Source organism: Lissotriton helveticus, chromosome 3_1, assembly GCF_964261635.1.
Source record: "Lissotriton helveticus chromosome 3_1, aLisHel1.1, whole genome shotgun sequence".
NCBI lineage: Eukaryota > Metazoa > Chordata > Amphibia > Caudata > Salamandridae > Lissotriton > Lissotriton helveticus.
The window spans coordinates 325,628,545-325,640,726 of NC_136061.1; the positions used below are offsets into that span (position 1 = coordinate 325,628,545).

General features: G+C 47.2%; 1 protein-coding gene across 7 annotated transcripts in view; it reads right to left on the reverse strand.

The window, feature by feature from the left end:
• NLE1 (notchless homolog 1) overlaps window positions 1-12,182 on the reverse strand; it is a 249,687-nt gene that overhangs the window by 111,908 nt on the left and 125,597 nt on the right. The gene's annotated exons all lie outside the window — the stretch shown is intronic.

The following is a 12,182-nucleotide window of genomic DNA, read 5'->3' on the forward strand; positions in this document are numbered from 1 at the left end:
GCAACTTTTACACAAATTACTCCCAAATTAGTGACAATAGAAGATGGGAAGGAAAAAGATGGGTCTGGGAATTTGCAAATGAAGTAGGAAAGAAGGTGACATTAATTTTCAACAGGAGGAATCTATGTTTTATCATGTGTAGGAAGGCAGTAAGACAAATATTTAATACTAGAGATGGGTTGAGAAAGTTGGAAAGAGAAGTGAATGTTGTTGCTTCGGCACAGAGAAACCATAATCCATAAGAAGGGATGGCGTTGCAAATATAAGCTGTGTTATAATGAAGGTAAGATGGCCCAGAACAGAACACTGGAGAATGTCTAAAGAAAGGGGAGTAGGTGAAGAGAGTGGAGAAACAAAATTAGGCCTCGCTTAACCAAAGTACAATCTGAGAGCGTTCATACATCACAACTCTCACGCCATAACAAGCTCATTTATTTCCCTTTGTCTACAATGATGATCACGGCCACCATGACATGTCATAGTTCCTTCTCACCAAGGATAGAGTGATCAAGTTTTCAAAAATATGATATACAAAATTGTGTGAAAATTATTTCTCATAATTCGTGTTTTTTTTATTATGCAGGGTAGTAACCGATTAATTAATGATGTAGCAATTACATTTAATAGCCTAAGTCATTTATAAGGGTAGATTAAATAAATATTTATGCCACATGTGTGTAAGACGTCATTATTAATAATATGGATGAAGTTTCTGATGATCTGTTCAACCTGCTTATTCCATGTCCCATCAGTGTCCCGTTGCAAGCCATCTCTCCCCTTGTCTCCACGGAACACCAAGTGAATGATGTAAACATGATAGTGATGTACAACATTACTAGAAAGACTATTGTGAATGAAGCTTCCACCATGCACCCAAAGTATAATTTTCACAGACTTCCTCTAGAAGTGTGGATATAGACTTGTAGAATCTAGGAGCTATTGTTAGTGGGAAATTTAATTTTGTGTTGATCATCTCCGGAGGGTGGTTGCTGAGGGAGAAGATGGAAGATTTCTATTACCTTAAGAAATGGGTTGGAACTAATGTCTTTAGTTATGTGAATGTTCCTAATTTGCCAATGTGACCCTAACCACGATCATGTTGTGCTAAATTTACAGAATTTATTTTTAAGAAAGTGACAGATGTTTAAAAGTTCTTGGACTTTAGCTGTCGGAGTTTAGTCTGGCTTAATTATTGATCAACCTTGGGTTACGTGGGGTTTTGCAGTTGGGATGAACACTGCTGTTATCGGAGACTATTTACTCGGTCCATTTGACTGAGACTCTCTATGAGATGTGTCTATACTCTTTAGGAGTCTGACACTTACAATACTTTCTTGAATTCTGGTAACTAGGGACTATTATGGTCTATGATTTTGCACATATTTTGTATTTCGCATTTTTGAGCCTTTATGGCGCTTCATTCTTTTTTTCTGTACACCTTTTAACGTTTTCTGCATTAAAAATCCGCATTTTGGCCTAGAACACAGTTCTTTATGCTTCCAATATTTATTTTCTGTTTAACTCTGCTAAATTGAATCATTTCTGATGAGTGTAGTCAATGAGAAACTCGAGATGAATCGTTTAGGTATAATTTTGGGGAATCCAAATTTTGAGGTTGAGATGATAATTGGGGTTCTGCTTCCACAACAGGAAATGGTCAGGCATTCTAGTCTGTTGAAAATGGCTACTCTAGCACCTCCAGTGCATACCATGTTCACAACCTGGCATGGCAAGCATGTTTCCTGCCTGATACTTCCAGCACTTCCCATTTCTCTCTGTATTAAGGTACCCACACAAGCAGTACCATCCATTGCAAAAGTCCTTGTCATTTTTTGTTGATGTGCTTTTAGCCTCGTGTTACTGATTTTTGACTTCAGTATGTGTAGCAAACTGGGGTTCGTTGCAGAACCCCCCCCCCCCCCCCTGTACCCTCCACACTTTTTTTGCCTGGTATTTGATGCAACTTTGAATGAAGTGCACTGGGTTCCTGCCAACTACGACCCTAGTGCCAGTGTTCTTTACCCAAAACAAGACAACTGGTCACTTGATCCCCAAGTGACCAGGCCTTTAGCACCTCTGTAAGTCCCTAATAAGTGGTACCTCTGGTACCTCAGGCAAAGGTTCTAAAGCGGGCCTCTAAGAGCTTCAGCATATCTTGTGCTACTCTAAAAGACTGGCCTTACAAATCAAACTCTTAGCTATAATAGAAGAAATTATTGAGATGGGCCTAGGACCCATCTCTGATGGCAGCAACAACTTAAATAGGGAGAAAGAAGTGGCTTTTGACCCTAAAAGTCCCAAATTGATTGTCCCTAAATATACAGAAGGTGATGTCACCAAATGGTTTAAAGCCTTTGAGAGGGCCTGCAGGAAAAGGAAACTCAACCAAAAGTATTGGGGTTCTCTACTATGGTAGTTGTTTTCAGGAAAGCGCAGGGATAGACATTTGTTGCGACAGATGTGGTCTGCGGTCCTATGACCTCATAAAGGGAACCCTGATGGAGGACTTTGGACTAACCACCGAGGAATATAGAATTAAGTTCAGAAAGACTAAGAAAACTTCGATCCAGTACTGGGTTGATTTTGTAGTATTTTCAGTGAATATACTAGGTGGCAGGTGCACGATTATGATGGGCTTCATAATTTGTTTATGAAGGAACAGCTGTTAAGTAGCTGTACTTCTGATAAGTTGAATCAATACCTGTTGGACCTGGGTCTAGTCTCTTCCCATGACTTAGGGAAGAAGGCTGATCATTGGGTAAAATCTAGAGTGTCCAAGGACAGACACAGAGGAGGTGACCAAAAGAAAGGGGTTGTAAAGCCCACCCCCTGCCCTCCGGTTAAAAAGGTGGACAACTCTAGAAACAAAGATAAGAACTCATCTATAGGCCCCTAAAAACTGATTGAAAGGCCTGTCTTAGGGGTGCAGGATAGGTTTTAAGTGTAGTAACCTCAGATATTAGGAAATGTATATCTGTTGCAAGTGGTGTTAGCACCAGCTTACATAGGCTGCAATGGCAGGCCTGTAGTCACAGTTTGAGTGGTCTCTAATGGGTGCCATAAAAGATGCTGAATCCCATGGGAGACCCCTGGTGTACCAATGCTCTGGGTACCTCAGTACCACATACTAGGAAATTATAGGGGTACACTAGTAGGCAACTTTGGATCTACAAAAGTACTTACGAATCGCATTTTAAGGAGGAAGACAGTGACTGGGGTCTTGATTAGCAGGATCCCAGTCAGACTAATCAAATAAAACATACCTACACAAGCAAAAAGAGGGTAATAATGAAAGCAGATCCTGCGCGGGCCCGAGTGAGCCGGCGAAGAGGCGCGGGCCCGAGTGAGCCGGCGAAGAGGCGCGGGCCCGAGTGAGCCGGCGAAGAGGCGCGGGCCCGAGTGAGCCGGCGAAGAGGCGCGGGCCCGAGTGAGCCGGCGAAGAGGCGCGGGCCCGAGTGAGCCGGCGAAGAGGCGCGGGCCCGAGTGAGCCGGCGAAGAGGCGCGGGCCCGAGTGAGCCGGCGAAGAGGCGCGGGCCCGAGTGAGCCGGCGAAGAGGCGCGGGCCCGAGTGAGCCGGCGAAGAGGCGCGGGCCCGAGTGAGCCGGCGAAGAGGCGCGGGCCCGAGTGAGCCGGCGAAGAGGCGCGGGCCCGAGTGAGCCGGCGAGGAGGCGCGGGCCCGAGTGAGCCGGCGAGGAGGAGCGGGCCCGAGTGAGCCGGCGAGGAGGAGCGGGCCCGAGTGAGCCGGGGAGGAGGAGCGGGCCCGAGTGAGCCGGGGAGGAGGAGCGGGCCCGAGTGAGCCGGGGAGGAGGAGCGGGCCCGAGTGAGCCGGGGAGGAGGAGCGGGCCCGAGTGAGCCGGGGAGGAGGAGCGGGCCCGAGTGAGCCGGGGAGGAGGAGCGGGCCCGAGTGAGCCGGGGAGGAGGAGCGGGCCCGAGTGAGCCGGGGAGGAGGAGCGGGCCCGAGTGAGCCGGGGAGGAGGAGCGGGCCCGAGTGAGCCGGGGAGGAGGAGCGGGCCCGAGTGAGCCGGGGAGGAGGAGCGGGCCCGAGTGAGCCGGGGAGGAGGAGCGGGCCCGAGTGAGCCGGGGAGGAGGAGCGGGGCCGAGTGAGCCGGGGAGGAGGAGCGGGGCCGAGTGAGCCGGGGAGGAGGAGCGGGGCCGAGTGAGCCGGGGAGGAGGAGCGGGGCCGAGTGAGCCGGGGAGGAGGCGCGGGCCGAGTGAGCCGGGGAGGAGGCGCGGGCCGAGTGAGCCGGGGAGGAGGCGCGGGCCGAGTGAGCCGGGGAGGAGGCGCGGGCCGAGTGAGCCGGGGAGGAGGCGCGGGCCGAGTGAGCCGGGGAGGAGGCGCGGGCCGAGTGAGCCGGGGAGGAGGCGCGGGCCGAGTGAGCCGGGGAGGAGGCGCGGGCCGAGTGAGCCGGGTGGAGGCACGGGCCGAGTGAGCCAGGGTGGAGGCACGGGCCGAGTGAGCCGGGGTGGAGGCACGGGCCGAGTGAGCCGGGGTGGAGGCACGGGCCGAGTGAGCCGGGGTGGAGGCACGGGCCGAGTGAGCCGGGGTGGAGGCACGGGCCGAGTGAGCCGGGGTGGAGGCACGGGCTGAGTGAGCCAGGGAGGAGGCGCGGGCAAAGAGAGGAGGCAAAGTGAGCAAGAGAGACGAACTGGACACGGAGAGCACAAGAGACGATCTGGGCAGAGAGGACAAGAGACGATCTGGGCAGAGAGGACAAGAGACTATCTGGGCAGAGAGGACAAGAGACTATCTGGGCAGAGAGGACAAGAGACTATCTGGGCAGAGAGGACAAGAGACTATCTGGGCAGAGAGGACAAGAGACTATCTGGGCAGAGAGGACAAGAGACTATCTGGGCAGAGAGGACAAGAGACTATCTGGGCAGAGAGGACAAGAGACTATCTGGGCAGAGAGGACAAGAGACTATCTGGGCAGAGAGGACAAGAGACTATCTGGGCAGAGAGGACAAGAGACTATCTGGGCAGAGAGGACAAGAGACTATCTGGGCAGAGAGGACAAGAGACTATCTGGGCAGAGAGGACAAGAGACTATCTGGGCAGAGAGGACAAGAGACTATCTGGGCAGAGAGGACAAGAGACTATCTGGGCAGAGAGGACAAGAGACTATCTGGGCAGAGAGGACAAGAGACTATCTGGGCAGAGAGGACAAGAGACGATCTGGGCAGAGAGGACAAGAGACGATCTTGGCAGAGAGGACAAGAGACGATCTGGGCAGAGAGGACAAGAGACGATCTAACGATTTAACTTTCAGGGGGCAGGGGCAGAGACCACTATTACTCTGGACCCTGGCCCAGTATGGGCGGGATGAATAGATTGGGTTACATCTCACCATAACCCTTAATATTTAATTTCGCTATCCTGGGTCTGGTAACGTCCAGAGTAGGGATTGAGAAACTTATGGATGGTCTCTCACTCAGGTTAGACAGGTCATTTGATTCAGACATCAAAACAACTGATTCTTTCAATGTGTGCTTCCCTAGGAAGGGGAACCACAATGTGATTGTACCACTATCTGAATGGAGGTTCCTAACAGCGATTATTCTGGTTGTTACTTCCTTTGCCCACATTCTTTCACTACATTGAATCTCCTCCCTGCAAAATTTGGAGATTTTAGACACCTCATCATCCTCCAAGAGTGTATTAAAGTATCTTAGGCCAGAGTAAAGGCCACCAGGTTCCAGGAGAACAGATTGCACTCTCTCCTTATGGCCTGAACCATGGTGCCTTCTGGAAGTGATAAAAGCCTTTTAAGCACTACCCCTTCTAATCTGTCCCATTCATATGTCAGATCAAGGGAAAAAAACACTCCTCCATACAGACCCAGAGGAGGTATCTTCCCTTCGAAAGCTATTAGTAATGGAATATGGGAAAGCCCCCCAAATCTATTAAATCTTGATAGAAAACTGGCCTGCAATAGGACCTTCTGCTTGATGCCATCCCAATGCTTACCCCAATTCAGATTCCTCATGATGGGTAAGCCCAAATATTTATATTGGACGACTTGCTCCACCTCCAGTATGTCTAAGTTGCAGCTGAAACTCAAGTTTTTCCCCAAAAACCAAAATATTGGTCTTCAACAGATTAATGTGAGGTTGGTTCTGCTTCCTTTTAAGTTGCTACAGCATTTAGTTTCCTCTGAAGACCAATAGGGGTATATTCCAGTAATACCAAATCGTTTGAATAAAGCAAACTGGCAATGTACTTTTTCCCGATTTTAGGAGGAAAATACTTAGATTGGGAAATAAGTGTGGAAAGGTCGGCCAAAAATAGGCTAAAAAAACAGGGATGCTAAAACACACCCCTGCCGCAGGCCATTGTCAATGGGGATTTGTTGGGATAATCAACCCAACTTATCCAACTCCACTTGAGCCCAATTACCTGAGTGCAAGAATTGAAGTAGACTAAGGAGGTTTAATGGGAGCTCCCAGGCCATAAGTCCCCCTCCCGTCCCCCCTCCACAGGATATCCCTATCCACAGAATCGAAGGCTGTCCTGAAGTCTACAAATCACCAGAACAGCCTTTGATTTTCCTCCTGGGCATTTCGAGTAATGGCCCACATTGCAAAACAGTGGTCTCTAGTGGAGTGACCCTCCCGAAAGCCCCCCCCCTGTTCTATTGGAATTCTCTTCGTTTCAATAGCACAGTCTTCAAGTTTGGCTAAAATAATCTTAGAAAAGAACTTTAGTGAAATATCAAGAAGGTTATTAAGCCTATAATATATGGGGTCTGTGCCACTCCCTTTTTAGGTCGAGCTGACCTAGCTTTCAATGCGAAAGCATTGAAAGCTGTCAGCAAGACAACTAATGTTGCCCGTATTTGGGAATGTGGACAAGAAATATGCACGAGCACAGATTGCACCTCGTGGGCGCGCACGGCGCCGTGCCTATCTCCTGCCTCGGAAGCTCCAACACCACACACGCATGCGCATACAGAGACACACAAGCGCCCATGCACGCACCCATACATCCAGAGAACCTATCCCCGCCGTCGCATACACACACACACACACACACTGCATACACAGCGACACAAGCGCCCATGCACGCATGCACCCATACATACATACATACATACAGAGAACCCACCCCCGCCGTCGCATACACACACATGCGCGCGCGCGCACACACACAAGCGCACCAAGACCCCCGCTGCCCCACCAGACCCGCCCCACTCACCATGTTCTTCGTTCGTGTCCCTCGGCAGCCATCCGGTCATTCTGGGCAATAGGCGGGTGCCGCGCTGAGACGCAGTCACGCAAATCTTCCGGCGGGCACAGGAGCGCGGGGTAGACTCCCGTCTGCTTCCTGTATTTGTCTGGCCCCGCCCCCCGTCCCAACAAAGGTTGCCTGGCTTCCTGTTTTCTTCACTGCGTGCAGCGGGGTCCGTGGCTGTGTCATTAACTCCCTCCCTCGCGGAAAATAAAAATCTCAGATTGTCCGGGCACGCCAAGAGCTTGAGGTGAGCACAACTCTCGCTATGCCTTCGTAAAATGTTCTCTGCATTAGGGGCCAAGGGAAGACTCCGCTCATCGGGGCATTTTTCCAGCGTCCCCTGCAACTCGTCCACCGAGTCACTGGCAAGAAGTTTTCTCCAAGAACCAGCAGCCTCTGCCTGCCTGTCTGTGCCACCTCCCCTGACCGACGGCCAAAATGCACTCCGTTCTACGTAATAATAGGTATTGTACATTCTATTCAAGTCAAAAAGGAATAACTTTATAAGAGCAGGGAGAATTAAAAAACTGTCCAATGTTTAAAAATGACACAAAGATCTTTCTTTGCAGTGGATCCTAATCTAGTTACTCCGAATGATCAAAAAGCAGGCCGAGACGAGCACAGTTTTCCTGCGCCGCTCATTTGCACATCACTATCTTCGGGTGTGATAGCCCACGGGTTCAATGATCCCCCAGAATGCACTGGTGTGACAATTGAAAGTCGGGCTGAAATGGGATTGCACTCTGCCATCCTATAGCCATATTCGGCTCTGGGCTAGCTTTCTTCCCTTTAGGTGAGACAAGCGTCACCAAGGAAGGCGGACGCCATCAAGTGACATCGCAATCATTTTGGGATATGGAGAAAATGTAAAAGCAATACCTCAAGTTGTTGGAGGGCAGGATTTCGTTTAAGCAGAGGAGCTGCCTTGAAATCAAAGACAGGTGTGCAGGGGAAGCGTGCGGAGTCGGACTGGAGTTTTTCACCTTCTATATAAAGTACACCAGGCAAGAGCACGGTATCCTATGGAGATACAGATCAAGAAACAACCCCTTTGTGAAAATGGAGAAAATTAGCACAACACAACGTGCCCACTTTCCATTATTATGAAAACGTGCATAGCAGTGGCGAAGAAAGAAACATGTTCAGTCCATGCTGCACTAGTTCAACATCGACATAGGCAAACACTTTCTTAATATGTAATCCTGCCAGCCAAAAAGAACACCTCTTCCTGGCAACACAGTAAAGTGCAGAAGTGCAACATATATGCCTCGTAGGGTTCCAATAAAAATCCTTAATCCAGAAGTTATGTCTCCTGCAAATCGAATACGTTATCATGTGCTAGATTGTGAGCACCCCCTGCACAATCGTCACTTTCAAAAAGACACAGTAAAGTCCAATCAAATTCAGCATTCGTGCGCCACCAACCAAAGAAACCTCATTCGTCTATGTCCCATCACAACGCACAATATACCAGAGCCTGCCCTTCCTCCCCACTGTGTGTCTTAGCCTGGGGTTCTGACGCTTGAGCTGCTGTGGCATCCACTGGATAGTGTCTTATCTCAGCCACACCCGAGTTTTTCACAGGTCTTTCAAAGACCATTTACATGCCTTTTGTGAAATAGAGGCTTTCTTTGTATTTTATACTGGTTCCAGTCAGTACCCCTGGGTCTACACTCTGCCTATTACTTACATCTGTAATCTATTTTTCCTGTCACAGTGGGAGAATGCATTTAGTGAAAAGGCGTCTCTGGAGCTGTGATGCCACCTTTCCAAAAGCATGGACACTAAAGAGGCCTGTAAATAAAATGGTATGTTTTCATTTGTAACATGTCTTTTCTGTCGTTCTTTCCTTTCATTATTAGTCATGAATCAAATCAAGCCAAGTCTAGGAAAACTGTATTCGATTGCTCTTTTAAACAATCATAAAAGTACATTAAAAGCACACTTTTCGTTACACAAAATTACATATGATATATATGCTAAAACAAAAAATACTCCTTAGGATTTAATATAAAATACATGGTAAACATGATGAAGCCAGTACAGCTTAGAAGCTCTTTCTACATTTGCAGATTGACCAGTTGTGCAAATTTATATGTCTTTTAAGTAAGTAGGCACCCTGGCAAGAAGTCTTGTTTTAGCTGTCTGCCTGCTGTCTGCTTCACAGTGCACTGTAGCTGAAGCATTTCAGCTTGCGGAATAAACTGTCTCAGGACAGTTATCTTTTGGCAGAAAGTAGGTGAAAGGTTTTCCTTAAATTAAAAAAAAGTACGGGCATGTCCTGCCCCTCTGATCTGCCCACTTTGACGGGACTGCACTTGAGGCTGGGGCAGCAAGGAAACCAAAAGCTGGCCCGGTCACCTCCACTGGCCTGCAAAGGTGTTGTCTTGCATTTAATGTCCAGGTAAGGTTTGTGGATGTTGAGGAAATCAGCAGTAAGAAAACCATGCACTGCCTACCAGACACAACAGACCCTCAAACAGCCCAAAAATATTAGCTCACAATATTACCTGTCAGATCTTCCCTCTGACCTGCACTGGCTGAGGTGAGCCATTATAAATTACAATAACTTTTGTTTAAGTATTAATTATTTAAAAAAATTAAAAGCCATTGTAATTTGTAATATCAATACATCTAAGTCACGTAAATACAAAACATGTTGCATTACAAATGCTTAAGGTGCCACATTTGCAAAAGTTAAAAGTATTGCCATTGTAAATGACAAAGCTAATAATTTCGCTATTTTCAAAACCAACACATAAATAAAAAAAATTGTCATTTACAAGACCAATAGCTCAAACTTTCCTAATGCGAGACCTATTGCATTGCAAATGCTTGTTTAAAACAGGTTTTACTATAGACCCTTTCCAGGAAAGGGGGAAAAAGGCCAGACATGACAATCCAACTAAACAATGAAGAGTAAACCGTTGCCCACCAAACACTGTTCGTCTTAATTATTACTGATGGAATGTTACCGGGGCCAGCAGCTCAGGAGAGCTTTACTCTTTCGATAACTGCTTTTACCTCCTTTATTGAAAACCATGTAACGGGGAGTTTTCGTCCAGGAGCTCTATGGGGTCTATCTGTACCGGAGTGTCCCCTATACAGCTCTGTCAAATAAGTAGCCCACTGAGCTTCCGGGATGTACAAACAAGAGTGCTCCTATTTTAACCACTAAACTCATTGACTTTTGCCCAGAACTTTTGCTGATCCTTGAGGAGAGTAATTTTCTGCACCTCATCCCACTTACTGGTAGAAGGTGGCTTTTTTGTCTGCACAAGAGATTTATATTGACGTTTACGTTTACCCATCTCCTGGGAGGCTAAGAGGCCTGGATGACACAACACTCCTAGCTCTGTCTCACCAATCGCTTCAACTCTTGGCAGTCCGAGTCGAACCAGCCCACCAAGCCCCATGAGATGGGGTTCTGCTCATGCACCCTTCACACATATGTTTACTGTGATACACACCGAAACTTGCTGTACAATATTGTACCACACAATGACATCATCAACATAGATGGGGGGGGATATCAATCTTCTCCTCTAGTTGAAAGGTGGATAACTGCTAGAGATGAATAGGACATGGGGTGACATACTGAGAGATGAGGCATTACATGTATTAGAAGTGAAAGGCACCTGTGCTGCTGTAGAGCCAAATGGAACAGGAACAGAGTTACTTGAGAAAAAAAAATGTAAATTTTAAGAAGATGGAACGGTTGAAGAGGATAAATAAATTCAGCATGATAATACAAAACAAATCAGTTAGGTTAACCAGAGGTAAAATCTAAACTGAATCAGCATGTCTGGAAAATATACCATCACTGATTGTAATAAAGTTACTATTAAAGTCCACATTTGTAAAGCGCACAATCACCCGTAAGGGTCTCTAGGCGCTGGGGGCCGTCGGGAAGATTAAGCGAGCTATTGCCCAGAGTCACATGGTGCTGGGCAAACCTGCCGCCGGAGCCGGGGATCGAACCGTGGTTCCCAGATTCCAGCGTCAGTCGCCCTGGCCGCGGCGCCACACCTCTTACCAGCTTACCTATACATGCCTTCACTTCCACGTTTTCCAAATGTGATCTTTTTTTAGTTAAATAATGCATTCTTTTGCTTAGTACAACAGGTGTGCCTTGCTTTTTTCATAGTCTCAAAATTAAGACACCTCACTTTGTCACATTGTTCAATTGTCTGTGCATTCAATGTTTGTATATATCATGTTGGTAAGACAGTAAGGTGCCCACAGCAAATTCCACACTGACTTGGATCGTTGGTAGCACAATGACCACTGAAAGAATTAATCTCTTAAGCAGGGGATAAGTAGCTGCTGTGGCATATTTTTCTCATGAATTTAGGGATCTCTGAAACGCCATTCATTTAGAAAATTGAAGGTTTTGTGAATTGAAAATGTATTTTAAAAATCCTTTGGTGAAGGCACTGCCTCAGCCATCTTATTTAATTATCTGAAAACCCTGATATGGCTAAGATGCTGGGGATTCAACCTGAAAAACTGATTTTGTAGATACTGGACGCCACAGTGGAAATAAGATGAAGCCCACTGCTTTCACAAGACATTTTATATTTTACACTCTCATATTCGAAAAGATGTTGCCTTCTGGCCACTTTGGGGGAATATTGAAACTTTTTTGCATAAGTGAAAGGTGATTCAGGTGGGAAATTAACCTTGGTAGTAGTTAGCGAGGAGGCTGTATAGTGGGGTGTATGCTGACCCCACTTTAATGTGAAAAAGATGGCCTTTACTGGGGTAGAAAGGGCGAATGATATTATTGGTAGGCCAAGCCCCATTTACCTGAATAAATGTGATCTCATAGCAAAATTCCCCAGAGCCCTATATGCAAAATTATACAGTCCGCTTATGTAAGCAATGCTTACTTCCAGCTATTGTATTGACTGTGAAAAGGCCATACGCTAAACATGGCAATAAATAAAATCTAG